General features: G+C 38.9%; 1 protein-coding gene across 2 annotated transcripts in view; it reads right to left on the reverse strand.

Annotated features, from left to right (window-relative positions):
- The window catches only part of CTBP1 (C-terminal binding protein 1), a 1058813-nt gene that overhangs the window by 861811 nt on the left and 186003 nt on the right, over positions 1–10999 (reverse strand). Inside the window, exon 2 of one of the 2 annotated variants that reach the window (XM_044062322.1) lies at positions 3223–3369. The exons of the other annotated variant lie outside the window; for it this stretch is intronic. The gene's annotated coding sequence lies outside the window, so the exon portion shown is untranslated. The remainder of the gene's footprint in view (positions 1–3222; positions 3370–10999) is intronic. 2 annotated transcript variants of the gene reach the window in all.

Here is a 10999-nt window from a genome sequence, read left to right on the forward strand (position 1 = left end):
ACTAGCCTGGAGGTGTGGATATCCTTAATGAATATGGACACTCCTCTGCCTTTAGTGCTTCGCTCCAGGTTAGGTGGCCGAAAGGTGTGGTATGAATTATAGCCTGGTAATGCAGGGGTGCTCTCTGGAGCCTTGAACCAGGTCTCTTTCACTGCACAGACGTCAATGTTCTCCATTTTAGGGAGTGCCTCGAGTGAGTGCATTTTGAGGTTTAGACTTCTAGCATTAAGAAGCATTACCCTCAGATTTTGCTTGTTTGTACCTGTTATGGTGGTGAATTTGTCATTTGAATCTTGCCTAAAAAAAGGCACTACATGGGTGGCAAGAGCCTTAGCCAGTATCCGGAATCTCAAGGGCGACAGGTGCAGGCCATCTCTGGCAAAGCATTGTGGTTTGTCGATCATGTCATCCAAGGTCAAGCAGCTGGTAGGTTTGTTTGTTCTGATTAGGTGCTACAAAGCAGGAATTCAAAGACACTGTTGCAGCACAATGGCCAGATTCGACTAGTGAGGCGAAACGAGTGGGAGAAACATTTATGAGGACAAGCTGTAGAAGATCACTGGTACGCAGGGTGACAATTTTTTAAGTGCACGGTCATTTATAAAGCTCAGACAGCTCTGACTGTATTTGTATTTGGTAGTATAAATTTACCAGTTTTGTGTGGATAGCAGAATTCAAATATAAGAAAGGTATTTGGTTCCACAGTTATCTTTTAGAACTAGTAAAAGCATTCTGCATATTGTAAAAGGGTCACAGTCAAGGTTCTATAACTAGATATTTTGTGATAATTCTACTGACTGCAAACAGGGGTCTGACCAGTTCCACATTTGTAGGAAGTTGAATGTGTCAACCGACAATGGGGTTATAAATAAATATGGTCAATTCCTGGCAGTTGTCAGTAGGTCTGAATGCATAACATGCACTGTACCCTGGAACAAAAGAACCGCTATCACTACAACAAACCAGGCTTTTGCAATTAACACAAATTTTAAAGCCTTCGAGAGTAAGGGAGGCTTCAGAGAATCAGTTTAGGCTTCTGGCATTCAGAAGTGTTAACATGATATTACCTTGACTGGAACATACTATGTTAGGATGTCCACCAGGTGACCTCTGCCTAAAGAAAGGCATTATTGAAGTGGTAAACATTTTAGCACTTATGTGAAAACCAAGGGGTGAAAGGCGCAGGCCATCCACAACATGAAGTCAATATACAAGGCCTTTATTAAGAACAATTTGTTATATTTCCTAGGTTGTACTGTTAACCTAGTAAACAATACTATATTTATACAGGAAAATGACCGTTGATTCCTCATATATATGTGTTATCACACAGGTTTATTTAACCAAAGAGACTCCAACTTCATCCCAGCAACAGAAGCAATATCATACACTCCAGCACCTTATTTTGCTTTTTCCTGATTCTCACAAAACCCTTTCCTTCCTTTCTGTTGAACTACACAGGTGAAGCTGCCTATTTATATATAGCTAGCTGTGGCATAAGTGAAAGAGAGCATCATTATCAAATAAAATAATGTGTTCCAATTGTATGCAGAGTGCACATAACAATCATGACAGTCCATTCTTTTGACCCCTCACCGATATAATCACAAAACATCTTTAAGTTATAAAAGTAAGAAAAGAAACTGCCTTGTCCATGGTGCTTAGTACTGTTTCTCCCCACCTGACTGTTTGTCCCGTATCACAAACATTTAATAGATCAGCTTTTCTCAAAGTGCGGTCCGCACCCCACTGTTGGGCTGGGGAATTTCCTGGTGGGCCTCAAGAGTTAATAATAAATATTTCTGTCCTCTTCACTGTCCATATTATTTATGAAATAAAGGGCTTTGTCTGGTATCTGGATGTGTTGCTCCCATGAGTCCCTCCTTTCTTGAAGCGGATTGGGTAATCTCAGCTTGCAACTGCAGACTGTGTTACAGAGAAATCAGAGTCAAGCACCTCACAACTAGACCACAATATATAATGCAAGCTCCATACATACGACATGGAAAATTATTCAACAAATGCAAAGCATTATTGAAACACGACTGTCTCCTACGTCCTAGTTTATCACAAATAATTTAGGAAGTGTAGAGTCCTTACAAAGATGACCCTTTCCCTCATAATAAAAGCAAAACTACAAGTTCAAACTCATCTACACTATACTTCACAATATCCAAAATCTGATCAAAATGAACAAGTCCCATTTCTGCCAAAACAAACCAAGGAATGATAATATTCAAAGCTGACAACATAAAGTCTTCTCCCCTAATGGAATTAATGCCCTAAAGTCTAAATATGAAAATTCCATATCCCTTAAATGTTTCTTGCCTCACCTGAGAGAATTATCAGGTAGTGGTACCATAGTTTTCAACCTCTTTGCTCAAAAATCAGTAACAAAGCCAACAATAATGAGAGGAGGGATGACAAAAGCCACAGTTCAGTGACAATTTAAACATTATTCTAATTCAGTTAGAAAGCTGAAAGAAAAAAGCAGGTTTTGCATCAATATTTTTATTTTAATTATTTTTTATTTTAGTATTTTTGAGTAGTTTTAGTATTTTTATTTTTTCTTTTCTTCTCTTATCTTCATTATATCTTCATGATTAACTATACTAAGCATACTGTATGAACAACAATCATATGTTACTACCTGCTATACTTTTAACTGTATGTCTAAACCACTATGCTTATGTAAATATCTTATGCAATCATATGTTATCTGCTATATTTTATAACTGTATGTGTAAACCACAATGCTCATGTAAATATATTATGTATAGTATATTAGCAATTGTTTCTAGAGCTTTTCTCCCCAGGCCTCCACTGAAAACGGACACCTTTGTCCAGTTGGACCTCCCCGGAAAACAAATGTAAAATAAATAAATATGTGTTCATACATTTCTGAATAATATGAAGTATAAAACTATAATGTCAGGTGTTATTGACCAATTCATCAGTAATTTTTCCAGAAAATCAACATTTTATGAGGGATTGGGCAAAATATGATGCAAATTAGGAATACCCTGTAAAATCACGGGGAATTAAAATATGTAGATAGTACCCACTCCCCTTTTTTGCAAAAGTGAACACAAACCAAATTATGTCTGACACTTTGAGAAGCCAGTAAACATTAAACAAGAGTGCAAGCATGCACAGGGCAAAGGTTAACATATATACCATAGGTATGAAGCCAGTAGTGAGAAAGTACATGCTCTCAGTTACCTCCACTTTGGCAGGCCACAGCCTGGAAGATGTTTGATTCCAGTCACACAATTCCAAGTATTACAGAATGTCCCCGATAGAAATACCTCGGCAGCTGTGCACTCATGTACCACACAAACACCCAGCACATAAAAGTTGTAGGAGTCCCTGAAGATAAAAAAGCCAATAAAAACAAGTAAAGCCAGTTAAAATGGAAACTGGAAATTTTTCTGTAGTCTCCCCTGTGATCTACCTCATATTGATGGAAATCTGAGACTCAAATAAAACATTCTAGGCATTCAGAATCTGCCAACAGTTTATGCTTCAACCAAAGAAAAATCTGCAATAACCATATACTACTCCCTGAGTATACATTTCTGAAGTAAATCCATAATTCTTTTTTGTAAGCCAACCAGTCAGGATTCCCTTAAAACACTACACACATTTTCCAGGTTTTCTGAGGATAGCAGCATGCATATGTATTTCAACCACTCATTTAGTCTTGACCACTCATCTGAGCACTGTGTGTGTGTGTGTGTGTGTGTGTGTGTGTGTGTGTGTGTGTGTGTGTGTGTGTGTGTGTGTGTGTGTGTGTGTGTGTATGTATGTATGTGTGCACGCGCGTATTTGTGTGTGTGTGTGTATACTGCGTAAAAAGCATTTAGGATCTACCATATGAAAATCACTGTGTAAATGCATATTATACGACTGCCCCTCCTCATGCGAAGCTGAATTTGTCTATTACCCAGTTTAAGAGCAACCTTGACAGGTGGATGTGGAATAGGAAAATTTACACTGGGCCAGGCACCCATGTCCCTTATGGAGGCAGCTTATAAATACCTGGCCTTCAATGTCCTTTTTGGATACAAGACAACATTATTCTTTTGGGAAAATGTGAATAGGCCTAGAAGCCCCCCCCCCCCCAGGTCGTTAGCCTAGTAACAATTGATAAGGCTTCTTTACAGTATAAGATGTATGTTAAAGCTAGTTAAAAAAGGGCTGATATTACTTCCTTCCTCCTGCATTAGACTATACATTAAAACATGTTACTTATTTTATTGTTGTCCTTTCTTCCTAATAAAACTATTAGATCCATCTACACCTCCCAAGACCAGTCGTTGTCAATTCAAATTTTTGCCTTACAATTTTTCATGCTAGAACCAACCTGACATATTTCTGATGGTGAACCCAGTGACTACTTTCACACCTCTTCACTGTGCATTGCTGGCTGGTGTATAACGCAGCTTCTGTGTCTCACAGCACTTGGTTTTCCAGATCACCCTTTTGTGTGGAGTCTGACTACCCTCCTTGTATCAGCAGTGACAGCATTCACTGGGTACTCTTAATTTCATCCTACATTGTGGACAGCTACTGTAGGTAAATCAATACTTATCCAAACTGCCAATAGGGTTGTGCATGTCTGTGTGTGTGTGTGAGTGTATATGTGCATGGTCTGCACATTTCCCGTGAAGGGCTGGCTCGCTAGCTACATTTATTTTCACATTCTTTTGCAGGAATGGGCTCAGGATCCACCATTGTCCTGAACTAGATTAAGCAAGGAGCAAATAATCACAGGAATGGAAGCAAGCAAGGAAGGACGGAAGGAACTTCTTTAAGGTCCCCCAACCTATTTTCTGGTGTGTTATGTGTGAAATAAACTGACCATCTAGCACTGTGGCACTTCACTTTCTATACAGAGGCATTCTGCCCTACATCACTTTCTGTATCCTCTCATTTAGCCACCTTCTTACTCATCTGCCAGCAGTGCTCTCACCCTAGAACCTTTCTCAGTAGTGGTAATGTGTCACCTGCTTCACAGAAACATGCAACATGACATTCCTATTATAGCTTCTATGTAACTAAACCTTTGCACAAGCATAGAATTTGATTATGTTAGGTCAGTGTGACTTCCACAATGAATCTTTGCTGCCTCCTAACTTGGATCTTTTTTCCCAGCCATTATAAGCCACAGCACCTTCTGACACTGTAGCCCTATTACCTTTCCAGCTCTCAACATCTGTATTGTATGCACTTTAAAGGTCTTTTATGCACAATGGCTCCAAAAGGGCCACACTGAAATCTTCAGGAATGTACATGCATTGTTTAGTGGGTAACTGTTTAATTTTACCAAAAGCCCTAGTCAGCATTTACTCCACCCCCTACTTTAAGGCAAGGAGGATATCATTTAGGTTCCAAACCTTGTCATCAACTGCTGCCCTAAAATCTTCTATAAACCCAGTTACGTTCAGTATTTTATATTTGCTATTACCTTCCTTAATCCCATTTAATAAAAGTACTTATGCTACTAAATACTGCAGTAATAAAGTGCACAACAAAAATTGCTAAATAAAGCTTTTATTCACATTACATAGCTATAGTGCTTTGGCTCTCTGCCCTCCATGGAAAATAAAATCACAGTAATACATCATGATTTTATATAAACATAAATTTTAAAATACACCCATAACATTTTGTCTATAGCTTCTCTATTAGAATGTCAACCAAACATCATCCTGTTAAAAAAAAAAACTCTTTCAATTTATCTCACTGTTTAATCCCAAAAGTCTAAATAAACTTCAGTACAATATTAACTTTCATAATAAAAATGTTGCAGGGCTGCTCCTCCTGTACCTCCATTCTTAACTTTTATTAATATTTTTGCTTCTAAACTTCAATAATCACTATCATGTGCAATTCTAAAATGCATAGCAATATTACTTTTTTTCTTTTACTTTCTAATGTCCCAGACATGCTCCTGCAACTTGACTGTAATCATCTAATAGTTGCCATTAATGTCACTTTAAGCCTATCCAGTTCCCCTTTTTGTGCTAGAAATAACCTATCTCATTTGTTACAGATTGGCCTTACCCATCCCATGGTGGATAATTATATATTACTCCTAATGAGAATAACTGGGTTTATACCATAGATAATTTGAGGAGACTCATGCATGGGATAAAGCATTCACAAGCTGCCTCTTTCCATTACCAGTACAGGGGGCAGTCCTGGAGTGAATTTTCCATTTCCCATCCATAGATCTAAGTTGTGCTTGAACATGAACAGGGTTGAACTTTGTTTTATGCGGATGGGGAGTCTGTTCCAGAGTAGCACTTTCCTCTGGGAGATATATTAATCCCTCCAAACTGTTCTGTTGATGTTGCAGAAGAGGATATGATCCCTAGACCAAATAATTCTGACTCCATTTGATTTACTTATGTGCAGTAAATTCATCAGTAATGGGTTGGAGGATGCCTTATGTGCCAGACACAGGTCACCGCTTAGCAATCTGTAGGATACCAGGTACAGATAGGGCTTTGAGTCGGTCCATGTAGAATATGTTGTTTAGGCCTTGTATCCTTTAGTAAGGTATCTCTGCGGGTGTTTCAGTTGTTGCATGTGTCTAGACAGATACATGGCAAAGGGGGCATTATATTCAATGACTGGCCTAATGAGGGCTGAGTAAATGGGAACAATGACATCCCTAGATCTACACACAATCCTTTTGTTTATAAGCTGTGCAATATAGAAGGACTTTCTTACAACAAATGGCTAACCCCTCACCTAGCTAACCTAGCTCATTTGTATTATGTATAAATAACTATACTGTAAAATCTAGCCTCAAGGCCATTTGCCTTTCTTTTACACCTAAACAAAATTGTAATTGCTTGTTTCTTTATGAATGCTACATGTTTATTTGTCAGTAATGCAAAGTTTCTTGGTAATTATTCATGTAACTATGTATTGTTGGAGCTTTTCTCCCAAGGCCTCCACTGAAAACGGGCTCCCCAAGCCCAGTGGACCTCCCCGGTCATCAAACTGGAATAAATAAATGTTGATCAAAAGTTAGGTTACTGTCCACATAAGTTCCCAAATCCTGAACAACTGGGTCAACTCTTAAAGGCGTACTGTCAATGTGGTAGTTACCCGGGGCAGATGACTTCCCAAAGGATAAAATAATGCATTTTTGGCACTTAGTTTCAGTCCAACATTTTGGCATGAGTTATTTATTTGGGACAAACCTTCACACAGGGTAGCTAAGTCATTTGGGGATTCAATGACTGCTCCTAGCTTGCAGTCATATGCAAACTTAGTCAGCCAGAGCCCTTTGGTATTGGCTTTCACTTCAGAAACATTAATGACAAACAGGAGAGATCCCAGCACAGAGCCCTCGGGGACTCCACTGGTGACCGGTATCTTTGTGGAGGTATCTTCCTCTATTTTAATTATTTGCGTCCTATCTGTGAGCTAGTTAGCAATCAAGCAGATGTCACACAGGTTTATTTCCAGTTTATTTAGCTTTTCTGCTATGTGTGAGTGGGAATTTTGTCAAAAGCTTTGGCCATATAAAAGGTAAGCAATGAGTACTGTTTTGCCTTCATTCATTGTTTTGTTGGCCTTTTAAAAAAAAACACTGGGTTGAGTAAGCATGACCTGCCCTTGACGAATCCAAGGTGAGATGAGTCCAGTGTGTGGAGGTTCCCTGTGTCCTTATTGATTACTTCCATGGCAAGCCTTTCCATGGCTTTGCATATGTGGCTGGTCAGACTTATGGTCTATAATTTCCTGGGTCAGTGGAAAGTCCTCACTTATGCAAGGGAACAACTGCAGCTGTTCTCCATTTACTTGGTACAAAGCCTGTATAGAGCCTGAAACTGAACAGTGTTGTTAGGACTGTGGCGAAATCGTGCTACATGCTATTTATGATGCATCCAGAGATATTGCCAGGACATGTAGATACAGTATTTTTAGCTTTTGATAAGTTTTAGGACTCGCTCTAGTGTGATAACTGGAAGCAAGCCAGTTTCAGGTATATCTATATGGAGGGGAGAGAGGGGTAAAGTTAGAGCTAAATTTATTGGCCAGTAGGTTCACTATATCTTCAGCTTCAGTGTAGGTAACATCATTCACAATCAGATCAGTGCATTGCGCTTTTGAAATTATGAACATATATAAAAATGCCTTGTAACTGATTTTGGCTTGGGTGGCTATTTTAGCCTCCACCTTGGCTTTGGTGGACTTTATTAACCTGCTAAGTTGTTTGTTTATTTCAGTGACTAGGGCTCTAACATTGTGAGAATTAGTCTTCTTACTTTTGGACAAGATTCTTTATATTATAAAGCTTGTTGATATTTGTGACGCCCATGCCCTGGCCCAGCAACCAAGGAGCTTCAATCCTCACCACTAACACCAGAGAGGGCATCTCAAATATGAGGAAAGGATAACAAATACACACAGTAAAGTTCAATTTCCCTTAAGAGCACACAGAGATCACAGTCAGTCCGGGACTGGTTGCTCCCTTGCTCACCAGGTCCGCAATAAGACTCCCCACTGGCACAGCTATAGGGTCCAATTCTCAGCCTAGTGGGCAAGCTAAAACCTCCAGCACCCTCTCTGCCAACCAGTGCTTCATGGCCCTGCCCAAGTAGCTGACACACACAGACACTTTGAGATAAGAGTTTATACAACCACACAGACAGTCCTGGGGAAGGCTGGCACAGGTTCTCCAGCTGTGCCCCTTTTCCCAGACTATACGGTAGTACCCTGCCACCATCCATTAATAATTATCAGCTACTCAAAGGCCCTTAAAAGGGTGTCCAATTATTACTGTGCAATATTACTATCAAATTGGTAGTATAACTAAACAGTCAAGGCTTATTAGAGTGACTTGGTACAGTAATCACTATAAGTATGCAATGTACTCATCATCTTCTTTTGGCTGTTCCTGTTTCTTCCTGTCCTCTGCATCTTGCTCTGTCACACCAACCACCTGCATGTCCTCTCTCAACACATCCATAAACCTTATCTTAGGCCTTCCTCTTTTCCTGTTACCTGGTAGCTTCATCCTTAGCATCTTTTTCCCCAATATACTCAGCATCCCTCCTCAGCACATGTCCAAACCAACTTAATCTTGCCTCTCTGGATTTGTCTCCAAAACTTGCAACCTGGGCTGACCCTTTAATATACTTATTCCTAATCCAGTCCACCCTCGCCACACCCAGTGCAAATCTTAACATCTTTAACTCTGCCACATCCAGCTCTAACTCCTGCCTTTTTGTCAATGCCACTGTCTCCAACCCATATAACATAGCTGGTCTCACTAGCCTCTTGTAGACCTTCCCTTTCACTCTTACTGGTACTCGTCTGTCACAAATCACTCCTGACAATCTTCTCTACTCACTCCATCCTGCCTGTACTCTCTTCTTCACCTCTCTTCCACACTCACCATTACTCTGAATTATTGATCCCAAGTATATAAACTCATCCACCTCTACTCCTTGCATCCTCACCATTCCTATGTCCTCCCTCTCATTCACACACATATATTCTGTCTTAGTCCCCATGTCCTCATTTACCTAATTTTCCTCCCCTTTCCCCTTACTGAGCTCCTCACAAACACTTTCAATAGTTTGAGATTTATATCTGAGAAGTAGACTTTACCAGCAACCTTTTTTAACTTCATCTTGTGTTATTTTTTTCTGTTTTATAAGTCTAATACAGTAGTATATATTAGTAGTAGTGTTATAGTTTCTGTTTTATAAGTCTAATACAGTAGTATATATTATAAGTTTATCTCCTATTTTTAGTATTTCTTTTGTGTTGAAATTGATTTTTCTTTTTTACCTTGTATTGTTTACTCATATTAATGCTTTATTTGCCAAATCATTGTTTATTGCCTGTACTGGAGCTTTTCTCCCCGGGCCTCTACTGAAAACGGATACATGTCCAGCTAGACTAGCCCGGTCAACAAATGTAAAATAAAATAAAAATAAAAATAGTCCTAAGTATGCAGTGTACTCTAGAGCTTAAATTATCTCTACACAAAACAGCATCAGTTGAAAGGTTTTAAAATATTTAATAATAAATAATAAAAACACAAGATAATACTTCTTACCATACAGTGCTAGTCAAGAGTTTAGAGATCACATGGAAATACTTAAAATAATTCACTAGTACAGTTCTGACATCACAGAAAAACATTTAGTCTAATCTAATCTTTCTAGTTTCTAGCTATTTCTAAAAGAAAACACAAGTCTAAAATAAACTTACATAAGAAAACAGGCAGAGTGCTGATGGGTTGGATGGTCAAGACAAAAATGCTTAATCCTCTCTGGTTCTCTCTGTTTAAATTGAAATTGCAGTTCTGATTCACATTACATCACTCTTTACACTTTCCTGGGGTTCCCAGGCTACACATTACATCATTCTTCACACTTCCCTGGGTTCCCAGGCTAACAGAACTACATCTACATTCTTAACATCTCCTTTTGTTATTTTGCAGCTGGTCAGGAGCAGCAGACCTATAAAAATACATTTGCATGTTTAAATCTAGAAATTTAACTCTTGGTTAAAATAGAATTTCTTCATCTAGATCCTTTGGCACCACTGTCTACATCAAAGGGTCACCACATGCTTTACTTTGGTCAGTAGAGTGCACTGTTGTCACATTTTTTCCCAGTTCCACATGTAACACTATTTCTTTACATTTGCGATAATAAGCCTGTAGTTTACATTCATATTTACAAATGACAGAATTATCTGCAAAATTCTATCTGGCTAGGCTGGCAGCCTTCACAATATTATGTATCCACCATGTGGGTTTATTTCTGGGGTTTTCCCTGCACTTGTTTCTACAGGATACAGCTTTATCCATGTATCTATACATTCTCTTACTTTCCTTCCTATCTTACTGGTGAAGCTCTTAGGTACCAGAATCATTTAAGTCATCCATCTGTTTTCTAATCCCCGCACATTCTACAACTTTTCCACTTCACAACTCTCTATCCAAAACCACCCTCAT

This window comes from Protopterus annectens, chromosome 2.part1, assembly GCF_019279795.1.
Source record: "Protopterus annectens isolate FY-2018-M chromosome 2.part1, PAN1.0, whole genome shotgun sequence".
In the NCBI taxonomy this organism is placed as follows: domain Eukaryota; kingdom Metazoa; phylum Chordata; order Ceratodontiformes; family Protopteridae; genus Protopterus; species Protopterus annectens.